At 42.5% G+C, this 18,754-nt stretch overlaps 1 non-coding gene across 1 annotated transcript; it reads left to right on the top strand.

The window, feature by feature from the left end:
• The first annotated feature begins 18,190 nt into the window (after positions 1-18,190).
• On the top strand, positions 18,191-18,295 carry LOC132017014 (U6 spliceosomal RNA). The gene has a single exon (XR_009404102.1). It is a non-coding gene; the product is annotated as a U6 spliceosomal RNA (small nuclear RNA).
• The last annotated feature ends 459 nt before the right edge of the window (positions 18,296-18,754 follow it).

Raw genomic sequence — 18,754 nt, 5'->3', positions numbered from 1 at the left:
GAATTTGGGACTAAGATCACCAGGCAATGTTTGCAAGTAATATAATTCCAATAAAAATGACATCATGCACAGAGACAATAAAAGAGAATCTCTAAACTTTTGTTTTTTTCTGCATCCTTACATTTTCCCTGCATGCTTTTTTAAACCACTGGTTTGCACACTAGTTTTAGATCCGAATCACATTTCTGAGACCCTTTGGTAAGTGCTTGATGAGAGCTGTGAGCAGGGCGGGAACAGCATGCAGGGAGGGCAGCAGTGGCTATGGGACAGCCCTCCCATGAGGGCCTCATCACTCTGACACCCCCAGATGTCCTGTGAGCTTTGAGCTTGGGGAGGTTGGGACTCCACCCTATGATCCAAGTGTCCACAGGGCTTGGCCCCCACACAGCCCATAATTCTTTATGCAATTGTCATTGACTTAACTAAATACCAAGCACATACAGTACATCTACTAAATGGCTCTCATGGTGACAGCCACTTGAAAAGCTTTGGCACTCAAGGCATTTGTGGATTTGGGGATGGGGAAGAAAATTGAATGTTTTCATGTAATCAAAAAACAATGGATGGGTGCCCCTAAAATATGTACTAGGAACTGAATAATTTTTTTTTTCCCCTGATGAACTAAAAAGAGTAGTGATACCAGGGAGCTGGTGCTTATTAGCTCTGTAGTTTTGGATGGTCTGGAATATTCGAATACCTTATTTATTTAGTTAGTTATTTTATAAGATTATTTACTTCTAAATCAATGAGGCAATGAGGTATTGAGATTGTAGGCTTGGGAGAAATGCATACAATTATGAAAGAGGGGCAAGAAGAACTGGGGAGGGCTTCAGGATTCTGCCTAGCTCCTCAGCTGCTGTACTGGCCCCAGTATGATGGCAGGCAAGGGTGCGTGGTGGTGTACTAGGGGTTGTGAGCAGCTGGGATGTACCCTTCCTGGCATCTGAAGCTTTCCTGTAGTCCAATCTGTGGGTTCTCGGGGGTCCCCTCCACTCCAACATACAGACCCAGCACCCAAGAGGTGCAGACTGCCTGAAGTCTCTCAGGCATCACTAGATAACATCCCCCCCCCCCACCCCAGGCTGGTTCAGGGTGCTAGGTGCAGCCCTTGGATGGAACTTTCCTGCAGGGCCTGGATTCCTGCCTCATGGGTGGTCTAATAAATTGTGATAAATTGTCCCCTGGCTGCTGTTTGAGCCAACTGCACCTACTTCCATCTGATGTTTCTGGCAGAGGAATTCTTGAGACCTCTGGACATCATTAGTCCTCAGAATGGGAACTGCTAAGCCCAAATATGGGTTATTACTTGGATCCATGAGTTTGTTGCTGAGGTCCTGAGACCCCCACCCAGGTGGCCCAGATGCAAGGAGCTTGGAAAGCTCCATGCCTGGCAGGAATGTGTAGCTGGGGCTCTCTGCTCCTCCCAATAGAAAGGGATATGATAGCAATTATTTCAAGCCTGCTGCATGATAACTATGGCAGCATCTAGATTTTGGAAGTAGGCAGGCTGACTTCATGTCTCATCCTTTCCAAAAGTCTGTGACCTTGGCAAGACCTCCCTGAGCCTCAGTCTCCTCCTCAGTCACATGGGGATAGAGTATAAGTCATAAGGAGGGTCTGAGGACTCACTGAGCACACTAACAGATAAAAATCGATCCTCAGCAAATCAGAGCTAACATGATGAGTTACTGTGGAGATCAGAGGCACAGAAAATAGAACAGGAACATTTTTGAATTTGAGTTTAAAAATTAAAAACAAACAATAACAACAACGAACAGTCTCTTTTTTTCTTACCAAACCTCGGCCAGCCCATATTTTTCCTTTTGCAGCTGTGTGTCCCAGTCCTTACTGAGACATTTACCATCCTGGAGGTGTGTGTTGTCTTATTTGTTGAGTATTTGCTATGTGCTTGACACTGTGCTGAGTATGTATGGGCTGTCTCTACTCCTTCAATGCCTTGGAGTTCTGGCAATCTTGGGCCTTATCAGTGATATGCCCAGGGGAGGGAATTAGACTTCTGTAAGCCTCAATTTCATCTTCTGTGAAAGAGATGTAATGATTGCCTGCTGTAAGAATTCAAATAGTATTGCATCTGCAGCATGGTCTGAATAGTGCCTGGCACAGGCTAGGCCTCAAGGGACAGAAAGAGGAATTGGGAATATCCTTTATAAGTTACCTGCACTATGTGTAAAGTAGTACAGTGTTGTAGGGATGTGGATTTAGATTATTTAAAGATGAGTATTAGAACATCTGGGCAGTCATAAAAAGAAATTTTAAAAAGTAGTATTAATGACATGCTAAGAAACGATTTTAAATAGAATCACACAATTAAAAACAGAAAAAAAGAAACCAAACTGTAAGGAATAAAAAAGTAAAAAATTAGGTAGGTAAGAACCCCACTATAAATAATAATGATTTTAAATATCAGTGATCTGAACATACTAATTAAAATATGAAGATTATTAGAGATTTTTAGAGTGGATTAAAAAAAAGACCAAAAATGTTGTTTACAGAAAACCCACTTAAAATACTAAGATGTAGACCAGCTGAAAGCAAAGGGATGGAGAATAAAATATACTATAATACTAACCAGAAGGAAGATGGAGTAGCTGTATTAATTTCAGACAAAACCAAATTCAAAACAAAGAAAGATTATAAGAATAAAGAGGGAATTTAAATAATGATAGAGGGGTCAATTCTCCAAGAAGACATAAGAAATCCTAAATGTTTATGCACCTAATAAAAGCATCAAAATACATAAAGTAAAAATGGATAAAACTAAAAGGAGAAGTAAACAAACTCACTATTACAGTTTGAGACCTCAATACTATTCTGTCATTACTTAATAGGTCAAGTAGGCAGAAAAATCAGGAAGGGTAAAATAAATAAAATGACCTGAATAGCACTATGAATCAAATTGATCTGACAGGCTTAGGATGTTCCATCCAACAATAGCATAATATATAGTCTTTTCAAGCTTACATGTAATATTAACATAGACAGGCAAATGCTGGCCATAACACACACCCTAAAAATTTTCAAAAATAAAACTCATACAAAGTACGTTCTAGTACCACAGTGGTATTAAACTGGAAATCAGTAAAAGAGATAGCTTGAAAATTCCCCCCAAAACAAATAAATCCCAAAACCAGATAAAAATACCAAAATGAAAAAAGGCCTTGGAATGAATAAAATTCTCAAGTGTTGGAAATTAAACAGCACACTTCTAAACAACTCATTAGTGAAATAAGAAATCTCAAAAAATAAAAATATTTTGAACGAAATAAAAATTAAAAATTTTGAGGATGCAGGTAAAGTGGTTCTTAGAGGAAAATCTGTAACATTAAAATGCATATACTTATAAAGAAGAAAGATCTAAAATCAGTAACCTAAGCTACAACTTTGGTAAACTGTGGAAAAAAATAAACAAATTATGGCTAAAGCAAGAGGAAAAAGGAGAATATTACAAATTAGAATATCAATGAAATTGAAAAGAGGAAAAAAAAATAAAACCAACAAAGTCAAATCTGGCTCACTGAAAATATCAAGAAAATTGATAAGCCTTTAGCTAAGCTAACCAAGAAATAAATAGAGAAAGTGTAAATTTCCAATATCAGAAATTAAAGAGAAGCCATCACTGCTGATCCCATGGACATTAAATAAATAATAAGAATACCATAAATAACATTTTTCTCTAAATTTTATAACTTTGATGAAATAGATGATTACCTGAGATGCACAAACTACCAAAACTCACTCAAAGAGAAATAGATAACCTGAGTAGATAACGTATTAAATTAATTGAATTGATAATTAAAACTTAGAAAAAAGAAAAGAAAGGAAAGAAAGTGAAAAAGAAAGTACCAGGCCGACATGGTTTCACTGGTCAATTCTACTAAAATTTAAGGAAGAAATACTATCAATTTCCCATAATTTCTTTTAGAAATTAGAAGCAGAGGGAATACTTCTTAACCAATTTTTGAAGCTAGCATTACCCTAATACCAAAACCAGATAAAAATATTACAAGTAAATTACAAATATTTCTAAGCAGCATAGCTATAAATATTCTTCTTTTTTTAAAAAGATTTTATTTATTTATTTGACAGAGATCTTATATCAAAGAATATAAATATTCTTAAAAATATATTAGAAAATTGATTAAGCAATCTATATGATAAAAAATAGATCACAAGTAAGTGGCATTCCATTCAGCAAAGAAAGGCTTGTTTAATATTCACTCACCAATGGAATTCATCCTATTAACAGATTGAATAAGAAAAAACATGTAAACATAGCAATTGATGCAGAGAAGCATGTGACAAAATTTAATACCCAATTTATGATAAAAAATATTCCCAGAAAACTAGAAACAGAAGGAATTTAGAGGGTATATATGAAAAACCTACATCTAATACCAAGTGAATATTGAGAACCTGATATTTTCTCTCTAAGAGTGGAAACAAGGGAAAATATCTCAATATTTCTATTCAATATCCATGAGAAATTCCAGCTTGTGGAGCAAGACAAGGAAAATAAGTATATTTTACACAGATTTTTCAAAGTAGTACTAAAACTGTCTTTATTCATATATGGTGAGATTGTCTAGGTAGAAATCACAGAAGAATTGCTGAAAACAAAATGGAAAAGGCCTTGGAATGAATAAGTATAAGAATAATAAGCAAAATATAAGACCAATATACAAAAGTCAACTTTTTTCCGTATGTGCCAGCAATGAACAATTGGGATCTGAAGTAAAGCAAAAATATTCTTTATAATAACATAAAAAAATGAAGTATTTAGTTATGAATCTAGCAAATATGTACAGAATCTGTATGTGGAAAACTACAAAATTTTTATGAAGGAAATAAAAGGAGGAATAGTCCATGTTCATGAACTGGGAGACTCAACACTGTTAAGATTCAATTCCTCCTTTCTTGATCTTTAGATTCAACAGAATCTGAACACAAATTCCAGCAATCTATTGGTAGGTATCAGCAAACTGATGCTAAAATTTATGTAGAAAGACAAAGGATAAAGTCTAACCAATAAATTATATATTTTTTAAGGACTTATTTATTTTACAAGACAGCATACACAAATGGGTGGCGGGGCAGAGGGAGAGAATCTTTTAGTAAGCTCCATGCTCAGTGTGGAGCCCAACAGGGGCATAGATCCTACCACCCATGAAATCATGACTTGGGCAGAAAGCAAGAGTTGGACGCTTAACCTACTAAGCAACCCAGGTGCCCCAGCCAATATGATATTAAGGAACAAACTGGGAAGACGTAAAGCTACAGCAACCAAGACAACTGAGTATTGGCAAAATAATGCACACATAGAGAAACATGATAAAGAGCCCAGAAACAGATCCAACAAATATAGTCAACTGACCTTTGATAAAGGCAATTCAGTGGAAAAGAGGGAGTCTTTCTCAACAAGAGAAGCTAGAACATTCAAATATGTGTGTGTAAAGAATGAACCTAGACACGCACCTTATGCCTTGCATAACAATGAACTCAACTGGATCACAGACCTTGTATAACTTTTTATTACTGCTGTAGCAAATTACCACAAACCTAGTGACTTAACACATACAAATTTATTCTCTTACAGTTCTGGATGTTAAATATCCAAAAGGAGTCTTATTGGGATAAAATCAAGGTGTTGGCAGGGCTTCATTCCTTTCTAGAGGCTCTAGGGAAGAATTTTATTTTTTCCATTCCCAGCTTTATAGGCTGCCCAAATTCCTTGGCTCCTGGCCCTTTTCCCTCTTCAAAGCCAACAATGGTTAGACTCCTATCACACCATTCTGATCTGACTCTCCTGCTTCCTTCTTTCACTTGTAAGAACCATTATGATTGCCGTGGGCCCACCCTGATAGCCTGATAATCCATAATAACTTCTCCATTGCAAGGTCCTTAATCTAACCACACCTACAAAGTCCCAAATTCCATGTCAGGTTACATATTTAAGATTCCAGGATCTTTGAGAGACATAAGCTTACTTATCATAGTCTCCCTTCTTGCTCCAAAGCATCTCCAGCCCACATGCAAAATACTTGTGCTCCATGTCAGGTACAAAATTTCATTTAAGTCTCATCAAATCATAACTCCCCAAACTTCTCATCTAAACCATGCTTGGGGAAGGCTCTGGGTGCGATCCTTGTTTGGCTGTGATTTCTCTCTATTGTTGTCTGACATGTTTTGCTCCATTTTTAGGACATTCTGGGACAGGAAAAATGATAGAGTGGTTAAACATCAGTTAAGTGCCAAAGTTTGGGGAAGTGGAAGGATTGAACAGGTGAAACACAGGGGAATATTTAGGGTAGCAAAACTACTCTTTTGGATACCGTAATGATTGAGGGGTATACAACACCGTGCATTTGTCAAAACCCACAGAACTTTACAGAATAAAAAAAAAATGGACTTTAATATATGCAAATTTTGAGAACTCAACTAGACGGGCCATGGGTATCAGGATGAACTCTATATTATGGCAAAAAAAATGTAACTAATGTAATTATATTCCAAATGCATTAGATAACTTTACTGAACAGGATAGGGAAAAGAGGTGCTGACCTCCCCAAATTTGGAAATGAATGTGGACTCTAAGACTAAAGACTAACTGTACATTACTTAATGCCACTTGCTCTTTAAAATGTTCATCATATTCAATTGCTTTTTCTTTCAATAGAAAGTTTCTCAACAAAAGAAGCACAAGCAAGCATGTGTTTTCAACTGGCCCCCCTCACTTCTTCAAAGGAGGCCACCAAGGTCTGAGCTTCTGTCCTCTGTTTGGTCTGTGGCCTTCTGGAAACCTGCCACAGAAGAGGCACGGTTGGGGGTCTGATCTACAGTCAGCCTCTTGCAGTTGCCATGGCCGTGGAGGGTACCAGATTCCACCACTGTCTGCCTTCCCAGGAAGGCTATAGGATGCAAAGGGACTGCACAGATTCTCTCCAGTGCCTTGTGTGTTGAGCCTAAACGAAAGGCTTTGAGGCCTTTAGATGGATCAGCACACCAGGTATGTGACAAGGGGAGCAGAATTTGTCCAAGTCCTGAAGCTGTTTTAACAAGCTCAAGCCACATCTTCGTGGAACCCTGTGGCCCAGACACACAGTGCCACCTCACAGACATTGCCGGCCCCCACTGACGAAGATGGACGGTCATCTTACTTCTCTCAAGTTTTGACTTCACTTTGCCAGACCTTGGCATCTCTTATCGCTTAATGATGTGCCTTTAAGGATTGAATCATGTTTAATTTTCAGCAGCTGCTTTATGAAGTTGTATTTTCAGACACTGTATAGGCTAAAGTGTGATTATAAAAAATCACCTAGACAGCTGGTTAAATGGACAGATGTTTCTGGGTCCCCTCCTGGTGGAGGGTATTTTAAATAGCCTTCTTGAGCAATTTTGTGTTGGGGATCCTGGTGTTTAGAAAATGATATAGAAACTGAAGGTAAAAATGTTCTTTTCTAAGTTATAGTTTCCAGCTGGAAAGAATTAGAAAAGGAGGCTGGGAATCTAAAACTATACTTTACAAAACATCACAAAGGAAGCTAAGAGATCAAATTCTCCAACCAGCTCTTCACAGAGAAGGGAGCGGGGCTCACCAAGGTGGAGGGTCTGACCACGATCACTCAACTACAGAATGCCAGGACAGGAGTAGAGGCAAGTCCCTCAGCCTCTGGTTCACATCGAGACTTAAAGACCTTCCTAGGTTGATAACCATTCCCATTGGAATTAAAATAAGGACCTTTCAATTCTTGAAGACACTCGGCAGTTTCTTATGCTTTGTCAGCCTCCTGTGGACATTTCCAAAGATGCCCAAAGGGGTTCAGAGACACTGTTCAGTACACAGTTGCTTGGGGCTACTTTCTCTCTCTTCCTTCTCCAAGCCCTCCTTTGCTGCAAACCCTCATGGTCCCCAATCTCACCCACTGGGTGGCCTCCTGGGTCCTTTGTGAGCTTGGCTCCAGCCTCGCTCTCTGTCCTTCACTTCCAAGACGACGGCCTCTGTGGAGCTTGCCCATTACTTAGATGGAGACTGGATACCTGCCTCACAAATCAGGAAAGAATAGGAGTGGAGTTCTGTTGGGATCTCGGACAGTCATCTTTGGTCTTTCAAGGAACCCTGCTTTCCAAAGAGTCCACCACATTCTTTTGTACTATAGAGCTCACCCCTGGCATCAGGGAGAGGGATGTTGAGTTTCCCTGTGGGGTTGATTTGCCACGAGTACTCCCTACTGAGGGCCTCTGATTCCTCTTTCCACCCCCAACATCATCTTAATGACAGAAAAGGGAGGTAACTTTTATTGAATAGTTGTTACTCACTGGATTGGTCAGTTTGTATACATTATTTCCAATTTTCACAACATTCCATGAAAAGGCTGAGACAATGAAGGTCGGAGAGCCTATAAGAGATGGAGCCAGGACTGGATGGGGAGATGCCAGTTTGGGCTCTTTCCACTGCATTGAGCTCCCACCCTCTCGGCAAATTTTAAAGAACATCTTTCAACTCCCACAGATGCTCTCTTGGCACATTTCTGGTTCTATGCTCTTCTTGGAACTTTCCTCTTCAAACAAATATTCTTGATGACATTCCAAAGTCTTGTGATTGCTCAATACCCGAACCATAAGGACTAAGGAAGAACCATGCCTGTGCCTCTCAATTATATCATAAATTTATGGGTCCCTTGGGGCAAGAGAATGGTGGAAGGGGCTAGAGCTGCAAGGACACACAAATCACATCAGTCTATTGTGGCAGGCTTTTGGAAAGGCCAAATGGCCTCAGAACACCAACCATGAAAACCAGCCTTATTGTGAGCCTGAGCTCACAATCAGGTAGTGTTCTAGATGCTTTACACGTGTGATCTCACGGACTGTTTATGGCAGTCCCAATGTCAGGAACCCTATTCCAAGCAAGGAAGTTTTTAAAAATGCCCCTAAGTCGGGGTGCCTGGGTGGCTCAGTGGGTTAAAGCCTCTGCCTTTGGCTTGGGTTGTGATCCCAGGGTCCTGGGATCAAGCCCCGCATTAGGCTCTCTGCTCGGCTGGGAGCCTGCTTCCTCCTCTCTCACTCTGCCTGCCTCTCTGCCTACTTGTGATCTCTGTCTGTCAAATAAATAAATAAAATCTTAAAAAAAAAAAAAGCCCCCAAGTTAACAAAGCTGCTGAGTATCAGATCCAGGATTCCAATGGAGTCCAACCTGACCTCAAAGCCTGTGCCCCTGATCTCTGTAACACTCCAGCAACTTTCCTTGAAGAGCTCTTTATAGTGAATATTTCTTGAGCTCCTACTCTGGGTGGATCCTGTGAGGTCTTGGAGATACAAAGATGAGTAAAACATTGCTGATACCATCTGTGCTTACTCTGGGGAGTGGATCAGACACACACACTGACCATGAAGGAGCATGACACCCATAGGTGCAGGTTAGACTCAACGTACTATGGAAGTTGAGGGACGGGCAGGATGAATTCTGTTCCCAAGGATGATAGATGGGCAGAGGAATGGAGTTCAACAGGGAAGGGTGCACCCAGGGCAGAGATGACACCATGCTTTCCCTCCTTGCAGACACAACCTGCACAAGACACTGCCTATCTTCAAGGAGCACAGTCCCTGGCATGTGCTTTAGGAGCAAGGTGAACAAAAGGAGAGAATGCCCACCTGGTATGAGTGTGTGTGTATGTGTGTGTTTGTGCACGTGTGCGTATATACACTGGGAGAAAAGCAGGGGTGTGAGTGATGGAGAGAGAGGTGTGAGCCAGACTTGGATCATTCAGGTGTTGCCCAGATCAAATGTTGGCATCTTATCTCACAGACAATAGAGAGTTCTGTTGTTTTTAAAAAGTGGATAACCAACAGCTTCACTGCCAATGCTCTTTCTTCACATTTGAAAGATGGGCATGCCAAGTCATTGTCCCACTACTCCTCCCCCTTCTTCTCTTCCCTTCCCGGGAATCTTCTTACTTTACTTCCCAGCGGCCCTAAGCCAACACTGCCCTCAGGCTTGACTAGCTCTCCTTCCTGATCAGCTCTTTACTCTGGGTCTGTGCTGCTGCTCAGTACCTCATCACCTCTCAAATGAGAAATTGCAAGTGTCCTCTGACTGGTCTCTAATGTGGGTTTAATTGTGTCCCTCGGGTTGAAATATGTGTGTGTGTGTGTGTGTGTGTGTGTGTGCTCAAGTCCTAGCACCTGATACCTGTGAATGTGACTTCATTTGGAAATAGTCTTTGCAGATAATGTCAGGTGCAGTCATGTGGGAGCAGGACAGACCCTGAAGTCATATGGCTGTTTCCGTGCAGGAAGAGGAGACACAGCACATGGGAGATCACTGGGGGTGATGTGCCCACAAGCCAGGGAACACCAGTGTTTGTCACTGTCAGCAGCACCAGAAGCTGAGGGAAAGGCAGGGTGCAGACGATGCCCTAGACCTGTCATGGGGAGTCAGACCCTGCCAGCACCTTGATGTTGGACTTCTAGGCTTCATAACCATGAGAGAATAGATTTCTGTTGTTTTAAGATACCCCCCCCCCCCGCTTTGCTGTGATTTGTTACAATAGTCTTAGGACATTAGTATTGTCTCCTTGCCTCTGTGTCGGTTTGCCACTGTCTCTCCATCTCCCATGTAGGTATCGGAGTGATCTTTCTGAATTGTAGGTTTATTGCTTTTGTCATTTTCCCACTGAAGAATGTCAGTGGCCCCCTGTTCACTGTCAACCTCGGTATAAAATCCAAACTTCTTACCCTGCACCCTCGTTTCTAATATGTGCTCCAAGGGAACCGCAGGAAATTTGGGGTTCTTCCTCTGTGATTGAAATGCCAGCTTCTCATTTTTTTCTGTCTGTTGACTCCTTATCCTTAGCTCAGCTGCAGAGTGGCCTGGGCTGTGCTAACTCCCCTGTGCTGTGTCTTCCCAGGGTGTCCCTCTGTTATAGGACAGAGTCTCCTTGTCACTAACAGCAAACTTCCCTGGAGATACAAGAGAGTATCTTATGTTTCTATCCTCGGAGCCTATCACTGGAACATAGGAAGTGAAGAATGATTATTTGTTGGCTGAGTGAATGAATAACCAAAAGAATAAGAGAAGAATTATTCAGAGAAAGTCAAGGTTTCTCTTGCCTGTGAATATGCAGAGTTCAGAAAAGCATGAAAGGATTGGTATCCGAGCAAAGTACAACTTGCTACTCTTCCACTAGCTATCTGTGTGACTCGGGGAAAGTTGCTGAACCTCCCGGAAATTCATTTATAAGAAGAGGTCATCTATACATCATAGCAGACCAGAACAATTAAGCGAGATGGGATAACGGAATCACAGGCTGGTGCTTCCCTTTCCCAGCCAGACCTCTGTGTCCACAACCGAAGTGTGGATTAACATAGGCCAAGTCTGAAATCTCATTAAACACTGAACAGAAATTGCCTCTTTTTTTCTTGTATTTCTCTGCGAGAACACGCACAAGCCTGAACTCGGCAGTGGAAACTGCCCTAATTATTTGTGCAGAACAATAGCAGAAGTCATGAGGAGGTCCATTTAAACACAAGAGGGGCAATTAATCACAGCCCATTGGAATATTGCTTTTGGTCTTGCACTCAAACCGCCTTCTATGCAGGAAATGAAATGCAGTAATTATCACAGTCACTTGAGACTCCAGAGTCCTGGCTTCAATTCCCAAATCCTTCATCATTTCGTTTTGGCTGTGTCTATGTGACGCCAAAACATCTGGCTAAAAAGTGAAAACTGCCATCAGTTTCTCCACTGATAACTCACTGAATATTCTACCTCTCCACCCCCTTTTTTTATTGTGGTAAAATACACATAACATGCAATTTGTCATTTAACCAAGTTTAAGTGTACATTTCAGCGGCATGATGTCTATTCACGTTGTGCAACCGTCAGCCACCACCCAGCTTCAGAACTTGTTTAAGCTGCAACTCTGTACCCAATAGACTATTAATAAGTCCCCATTCCTCCCTCTCTCAAGACCCAGGCAGCCACTCTGTTGTTTTCTGTTTCTATCAGTTTGGCTGCTTTAGTTCCCTCATATAAGTGTGATCCTACAGTATTTGTCTTTTTGTGTCTGGCTTATTTCACTTACTGTTGTGTCCTGAAGTTTCACCCATGTTGTAGCATGGATCACAAGTTCCTTCTTTTTGGAGGCTGAGTACTATTCCATTGTATGGATGTGTGTGTATTCGTATATACCTACATAAATATATACACCATCTTCAAGAGCAGCTGTGTCATTTTTTCTTTTTAAAAGATTTTATTTATTTATTTGACAGAGAGAGATCACAAGTAGGTGGAGAGGCAGGCAGAGAGAGAGAGGGAAGCAGACTCTGCTGAGCAGAGAGCCTGATGCGGGACTCGATCCCAGGACCCTGAGATCATGACCTGAGCCGAAGGCAGAGGCTTAACCCACTGAGCCACCATCCAGGCACCCCCAGATTTTCACTTTTTGACCAGGTTGCCCTGAACGTTTTTCTGCAGCCCCTGTGGACATTTGCAGGACGCAGCAAATAATGAACTGAGAAAGCAGAGACAGTAAGGGGTGAGGAATGGGGACCAAGGGGATTGTTCCCACACTGATCTGATAGTGTCCCGGGTCTCTGAGTCAGGCACCAGCTTTTGTCCATGCCTCTGGCACTTTCTATCTCTGAGGACCATGTCACTGAGAGGACTCTGGGCTTCTTGAGGAAACAGACGGCCATGTACATGATCATCTGTATATCCTCACAGTCAGGACCAACTCCTAGTAAATGTTCAACATTTTTCTTCAAAAAAAAATCAAGGCATTTCATCAAAGTAAGTGGATTAGTGAGTAATTAATACTCCTACACAAGCAGAGAAGCCGTAAGAAAAACAAACTAGATTTCTTGTCAAAATAAGTCCATAGGCAGAAGATTTTATAAAGCTTGGCTCTGTGCAATTTCACGTCATCTGATTGTACTGATAGGCGCGGACTTGGTCTCTGGAGTAAATGTCCCCACGGCTGCTGTATGCGTTGATTTGAATCTAAACACTTAATTGCTGGTCTGCCTGGAGATGTGGCTCCAGAGGCTGGACACGCTGACCGCTGCCCGAGTGGCCTGTCAGTGATGGATTGAGGGCTCTGCTGGCCCAGCCAGCCGGGGGCCAGTGACTTCCGACAGAAAACGTGCCTGGGGGGAAGGAATGCTCAAGTTGCCAAACTCCTCAGTCTTGCCTATGTTTTGTGTTTGGGTCCATCTGTGTTTACTTTTGAGGCAGTACCAGAGACAAAAAGGCCGAGCTTATCTTCGCGTGACATGAGCATGGCCTTCAGCTTTCTATTTTTCATTCTTTCTCACCAAGAACAGAGGCTCTGGGGCCACAGTAGCCAATTCTTGACCCTCTACCAGCACCACAGACTGAGCTATGACCTGCCATGCCGGGAGACAACCGTTCCTGTACCTTCCCCATTTCTTGGGAGCAGACACACTGGCAGCCTTTGTCCCAGAATCTCTCCAAGAATGTTTGTGTAGACAACAGTCTTGGATGACAGAGGTAGCGTCCCCTCCAAAGCAAAGGGCGGCTTGCTTAACTGTCCTGGGTAGCAAAGATAATGTCTCCTACTGAGGCAGATGCCAGATAAGGGTGCTAACTGCATATTATGAATGATTCTGATCTCCTGAGTGCACGGTTTCTCAGCTGAGATGGAGGCTCACTTCCACGTGCCAGTATCCATGTGGACCCCTTGGCATCGTTATTGTGGGATTTGGAGGGCAAAGGGATTTGATGGAGCTATGCCGATGCCCATCCTGCTTGCTGCGCTGTGGGTGATAAGGTCCTTTGTTTCTGACTCAGGCGACATGTCTTTTGCCATCATCCTTGAAACTGTGACAGGCTAACGTGGTATTTTGTAAGTAGAGGAAATCTCAAACCCTGGTTCTCGATGTCCACTGCCTTCATTGGATATCAACCCATTAAGTCTTATTCATCCCCTCAGGAAACCCCCTCTTTGACCAAGCCTGGCTTCATTTCATCTCCCTGCACACCTTGTTCCCCATCCACACCCGTTATCCCATTGAATGCTAACTTCTGGAACCAGCCTATAAGATGTACACATTAGGCCGGGTCATGAAGGGAGAAAGAAGGGAAGAAAAAAAGTTATTCTCGGGATCAAACAGACCCTGAAAGCTCTTTTGAAAATGTTAGTAATAGGACAAATGCTTTCATTCCCCCCCCATAAATCTCATTCTCTAGTCTTCTACCTCTAAGTCTGCACCACCAAAGCATGATATCTGAGAGAAATTTATTTATTTATTTTAAAGATTTTATTTATTTTGAGAGAGAGAGAGCGAGAGCATGCAAGAGCGTGTGAGAGTGGGAGGAGGGGTAGGGGGGAGGATCTCAAGCAGACTCCCCGCTGAGCACGGAGCCCTACGCGGGGCTGGATCTCATGACTCTGAGATCATCACCTGAGCAGAAATCAAGTCGGATGCTTAACTGACTGAGCCATCCAAGACCCCTCCCAGGGAAATTTAGAATTAGTATTTCTAGGACATATACATCCTTGATCAATGTTCAGTCTCAAAGATGACTTCAGCAAGTCTTTAGGGATGAAGAGGCTTGACACCCGGGTGTGGGCTTGAGGCTTGCTAACTGAGGGGTATGAGGAATGGACAAAAATGCAGCCTGGGCTTGGCTTGGCAAGTTGCATATCGTGGTGCTTGGCTGCATCCTCTAAGAGCTGACTACATTTTCTAATTCTCACACAGGCCCCCAGTGGACCTACAGAGACAAACCCAGACTTTTTGGAAAAAGGAAGTGGGAATTTCTAAAATCCCAAGCTTCCCATTTTAGACAGAAGGAGTGAGACTTGCCATGACTCTGATCATAGAGTTTTATTTTAAGTAATAGTGAAAAGGGAAAACTCCAGATATATGGGGAGGGAGGTCTCCAATGTGACTGAAAAGAGACTCACCTCTCCTGGGCCAGAAGTTGTTAGTAGGAAGGAACAAGACAGAGGAAGAATGAGGAAACCAGACCTGAGCCTCCACAGCCCACCATCTGCAAGGCTGGCTCTTGAGTCAGAGTAGTCAGCTCACAGAGACCCAGCTGGGAGCCTATTGCAATAGGGAGCTAGTTGTTTAATGCTCTGGGTGCTCCCATATCCATCTGGGTGTTTCTAAAGCCTTCTCTAACTGGCCATCCCAGACTTCATGTTGTTTTGAAAACCCAGCAAGCATGATCTTGCCTCAGGACATTTGCACTTGCTGTTCTCTTTGTCTGAAAGTTTCTTCCAGCAGATAGTCTCTTGAGTGACCCCCCATAAATTATAGATTTCCATTCAAATTTTTTCAAATACCACCTTATCAAAGAGGGCTTTCCTGATCATTGCATTTAAGATAGTTCCCTCCTCCCCCAGTAGTCCTGGTCAACCTTCCCAGAAATACATCTCTTAGCAGCATGTATCACCCTCTGACACACTGTGTATTTCCTTAGATTGCTCACTGCTTCCCTCTGGATGGGGGACTTTGTTTTGTTTGCTGCTCAGTCACCAACACCCACAACAGTGCATGGTATAGAAGTGATCCTTGGATAGATGTTTGTTGAATGAATAAATGAATGAATTAGGTTCAAGGATCTTGAGGAAAGCCCCACCTTGACTTGAGAACAGATATAATTCAGGCTGGGGATGAGCGGCAGCTCTTTGGATGGTCAGCCTCAGCTATCTGCCTGACTTCCAAGTGTCTATGTTCTGTTTCCTACAACTGCAACTCACATCTGTGGGTGTTTTTTTTTTTCTTTTTGAAAAAAGAAATAAGATTTTCAACATTTCTTGGGAGTCAACCATGCATCAAGCTAAGAGAACAAAATCCTTGCTGTGAGGGGGGTGAGAGTCTGGGAGGGAAGCGGTTTACAGACTAGGTCATGGGTTGAGTCGGCTGCACCTCCGACAGTGAGTGATGGGTGATGAGGGTGAACAGAGTGAGAGGGGAGCACAGGGAGGGGAGCTGGAGTGGGAGACACTGCATCCGAGCGTTAGAAACTGTGGCCAGGGACAGCCTCCAGGAGGTGACATTGTTTCCTTCAATTTTTGAGGAATAACTGACAGATACACTTGTATATATTGGAAGTGTACAATGTGATGATATAATAGACATATACATTGTGGAATGATCGCTGAGATCCAGATGATTAGCACACCCAGCGTCTTACACAGTCAGCTCCTTCTCCTTCTCCTTTTTCTTCTCCTTCTCCTTCTTCTCCCCCTCCTCCCCTCTTCCTCCTTCTCCTTCTGATGAGAACACTTAAGATCTACTTTAAGCAGCTTTCAAGTTTACAAAACATATTATAAACTATAGTCACCATGTTGTACATTAGATCTTCAGAATTTATTCCTTTTATAACTACAAGTTGTATTCTTTGATCTGCACCTCTCTATTCACTCCTGCCCCTAGTCTCTGACAAACACCATTCTCTTCTCTGTTTCTATGAAAACTCAACAGCAAAAAACCCACAAATAATCCTATTAAAAATGGGCAAAGGAGGGGCGCCTGGGTGGCTCAGTGGGTTAAGCCGCTGCCTTCGGCTCAGGTCATGATCTCAGGGTCCTGGGATCGAGTCCCGCATCGGGCTCTCTGCTCGGCGAGGAGCCTGCTTCCCTCTCTCTCTCTCTTTCTGCCTGCCTCTCCATCTAATTGTGATTTCTCTCTGTCAAATAAATTTAAAAAAAAAATGGGCAAAGGACCCGAATGGACATTTTTTTGAAGAAGACATACAAATGGCCTGGAAGTACCTGGAAAGGTGCTCAACATGACTAATCATCAGGGAAATGCAAATCAAAACCACAATGAGGTGACCTTTGAGTAAAGATCTGAAGAAAGTGAGGGAGCAAGACACATAGCTGAGGCATGTGACTATCTGAGGAAGAGATTCTGGTGGAAGGAGCAACAAGTGCAAAGGTCCTGTGGTGGGATGGGCCTGATGTGCTTGAGGAGTCAGTGTAGCTGACTGGATGCATGGGGGAGGGAGAGAGCAGGGGGAGGTGAGACCACAGATATGAGTCATGGGAAGGTAGGGAACAAATCACAGAGACACTTGGAAGTCATTCGAAGGACCATAGCTTTCATCAGAGAAATAAGGAGCTGCTGCAGGCCCTGAGCAGAGGTGTAGTAGAATCTTTGAATTTTAACTGGATCACTGGCTGTTGTGTGGAGACTATACAGAAGGAAAGAGACAGTGGACTTGTCCAACTTCATTTTTGTCAGTTGTTCTAATTTCCTCAAAAGCCTTTTCTTCTTCTTCTTCTTTTTCTTTCTTTCTTTCCTTTTTTTTTTTTTTTTAAAAAAAAAACTCTGTGATGACATGAACAAGGAGGAAAGCAGAAGTGTGCACGAGTATACCGAGGAGAATCAAAGCTTGGGGCTCATTGGTCAGGAGAGAAAAGGAGAAGGCTGGTGTGAGGGAAGAAGATGCTGGCCAAACTCTCCCATCACAAGGCCAGGGCTGGAAGCAAAGGTGCTCACACAACCCAGGATATCAGTGCATCCACAGCTGCCCCAGAGGATAGCGGCTGCATTATTGGAAGGTGAGATCATATCCTCCAGGATTAGCAGAAAAATTCAGCCAATTATTTTCCTCTGATTGGTTTTCATTTCATCCTGGTTTGTTTGTCATTACTGTACCTGTTTTAGTCAAAAGTTCACAGCTTGTTTATATTAAGATGTAAGCCCTTGAATTTGGGATTCTCAGGGGCCATGTCTACACTTCGCTAGCTAGTATTGATGTTTGTCAAGAAAGCCATATCCTCAACTCAACAGGGCAAGGCTTTTGAGCAAAATCTACTAAATCATTCTTCATTCTTTTCGAATGAGGAGCTGATTTTCCTTCTTACCACCAAAGCAGAAATAAAGAACAGTGTGGTCCATTAATCAATTTTTATTTTCTAGGAATAAAACCAGTCAGGTTTTATTATGCTATGCTTGTGTGGCTGATCCTCAGAGTAGGAGAGAGTGGGGTGTCCCCTGAGGGCTCTCTGCGAAGAGGGCACTTGGGAACCCCTCAATGCTCCCTCTCTGGTCTTTGGGATGTGCTTGCAGTAGGCGAGTCACTTCCCATCTGAGAAGCAGGTGTGATCTTCTGAAGCACAGACATTGACAGTCCGGGTAAAATATAAAACCCCAGCAAGACATTGAAACTTGCAAGTCAGATTTGGATACCAAGGTGTTTGTTTCGGCAGCACATATACTAAAATTGAAACCATACGGGGAAGATTAGCATGGCTCCTGCATAAAGGTGACATGCAAATTCATACTGTTTCATATTTTTAAAAAAATTGACCTCCAATGCATTTTGCATGGCTGGTCTTCATGGACTGTTAGAGGAAGATAAGATTAATGCCCTTTATGAGAACGGGGAGGGGGCATATAGAAGTGCACATGTCTATGTTCCCCTGAAACTCAGCACATCTTGTGAAACTGGACATGCTGTTCAGGCTGGGGACAAAGACATGGAGGTAAGAAGGAGCCCCCACTTCAGTTCCCTTTGCCCCATGGCTCCCTTCATGTTCCCGGTTAAAGAGCAGAGGGTCCTTCTTGCCAATCGTCATACTTGCCTTGTTTTTTTTCCCCCCTTATAATTGATAAATATTTCTCTTTATCCATGTTTCTATCAAAAGTGGGAAATTAAAAGAGCCACAAGGTTCAGAAAATATTTTGTGGTATCTTCTTTGTGGCAAGACGTACCCCCCTCCATGTCTTGGTGCACATTCTGGCTACAGGGGTTCCT

This window comes from Mustela nigripes, chromosome 4 (assembly GCF_022355385.1).
Source record: "Mustela nigripes isolate SB6536 chromosome 4, MUSNIG.SB6536, whole genome shotgun sequence".
NCBI lineage: Eukaryota > Metazoa > Chordata > Mammalia > Carnivora > Mustelidae > Mustela > Mustela nigripes.
This window is presented reverse-complemented; position numbering and strand designations above follow the sequence as displayed.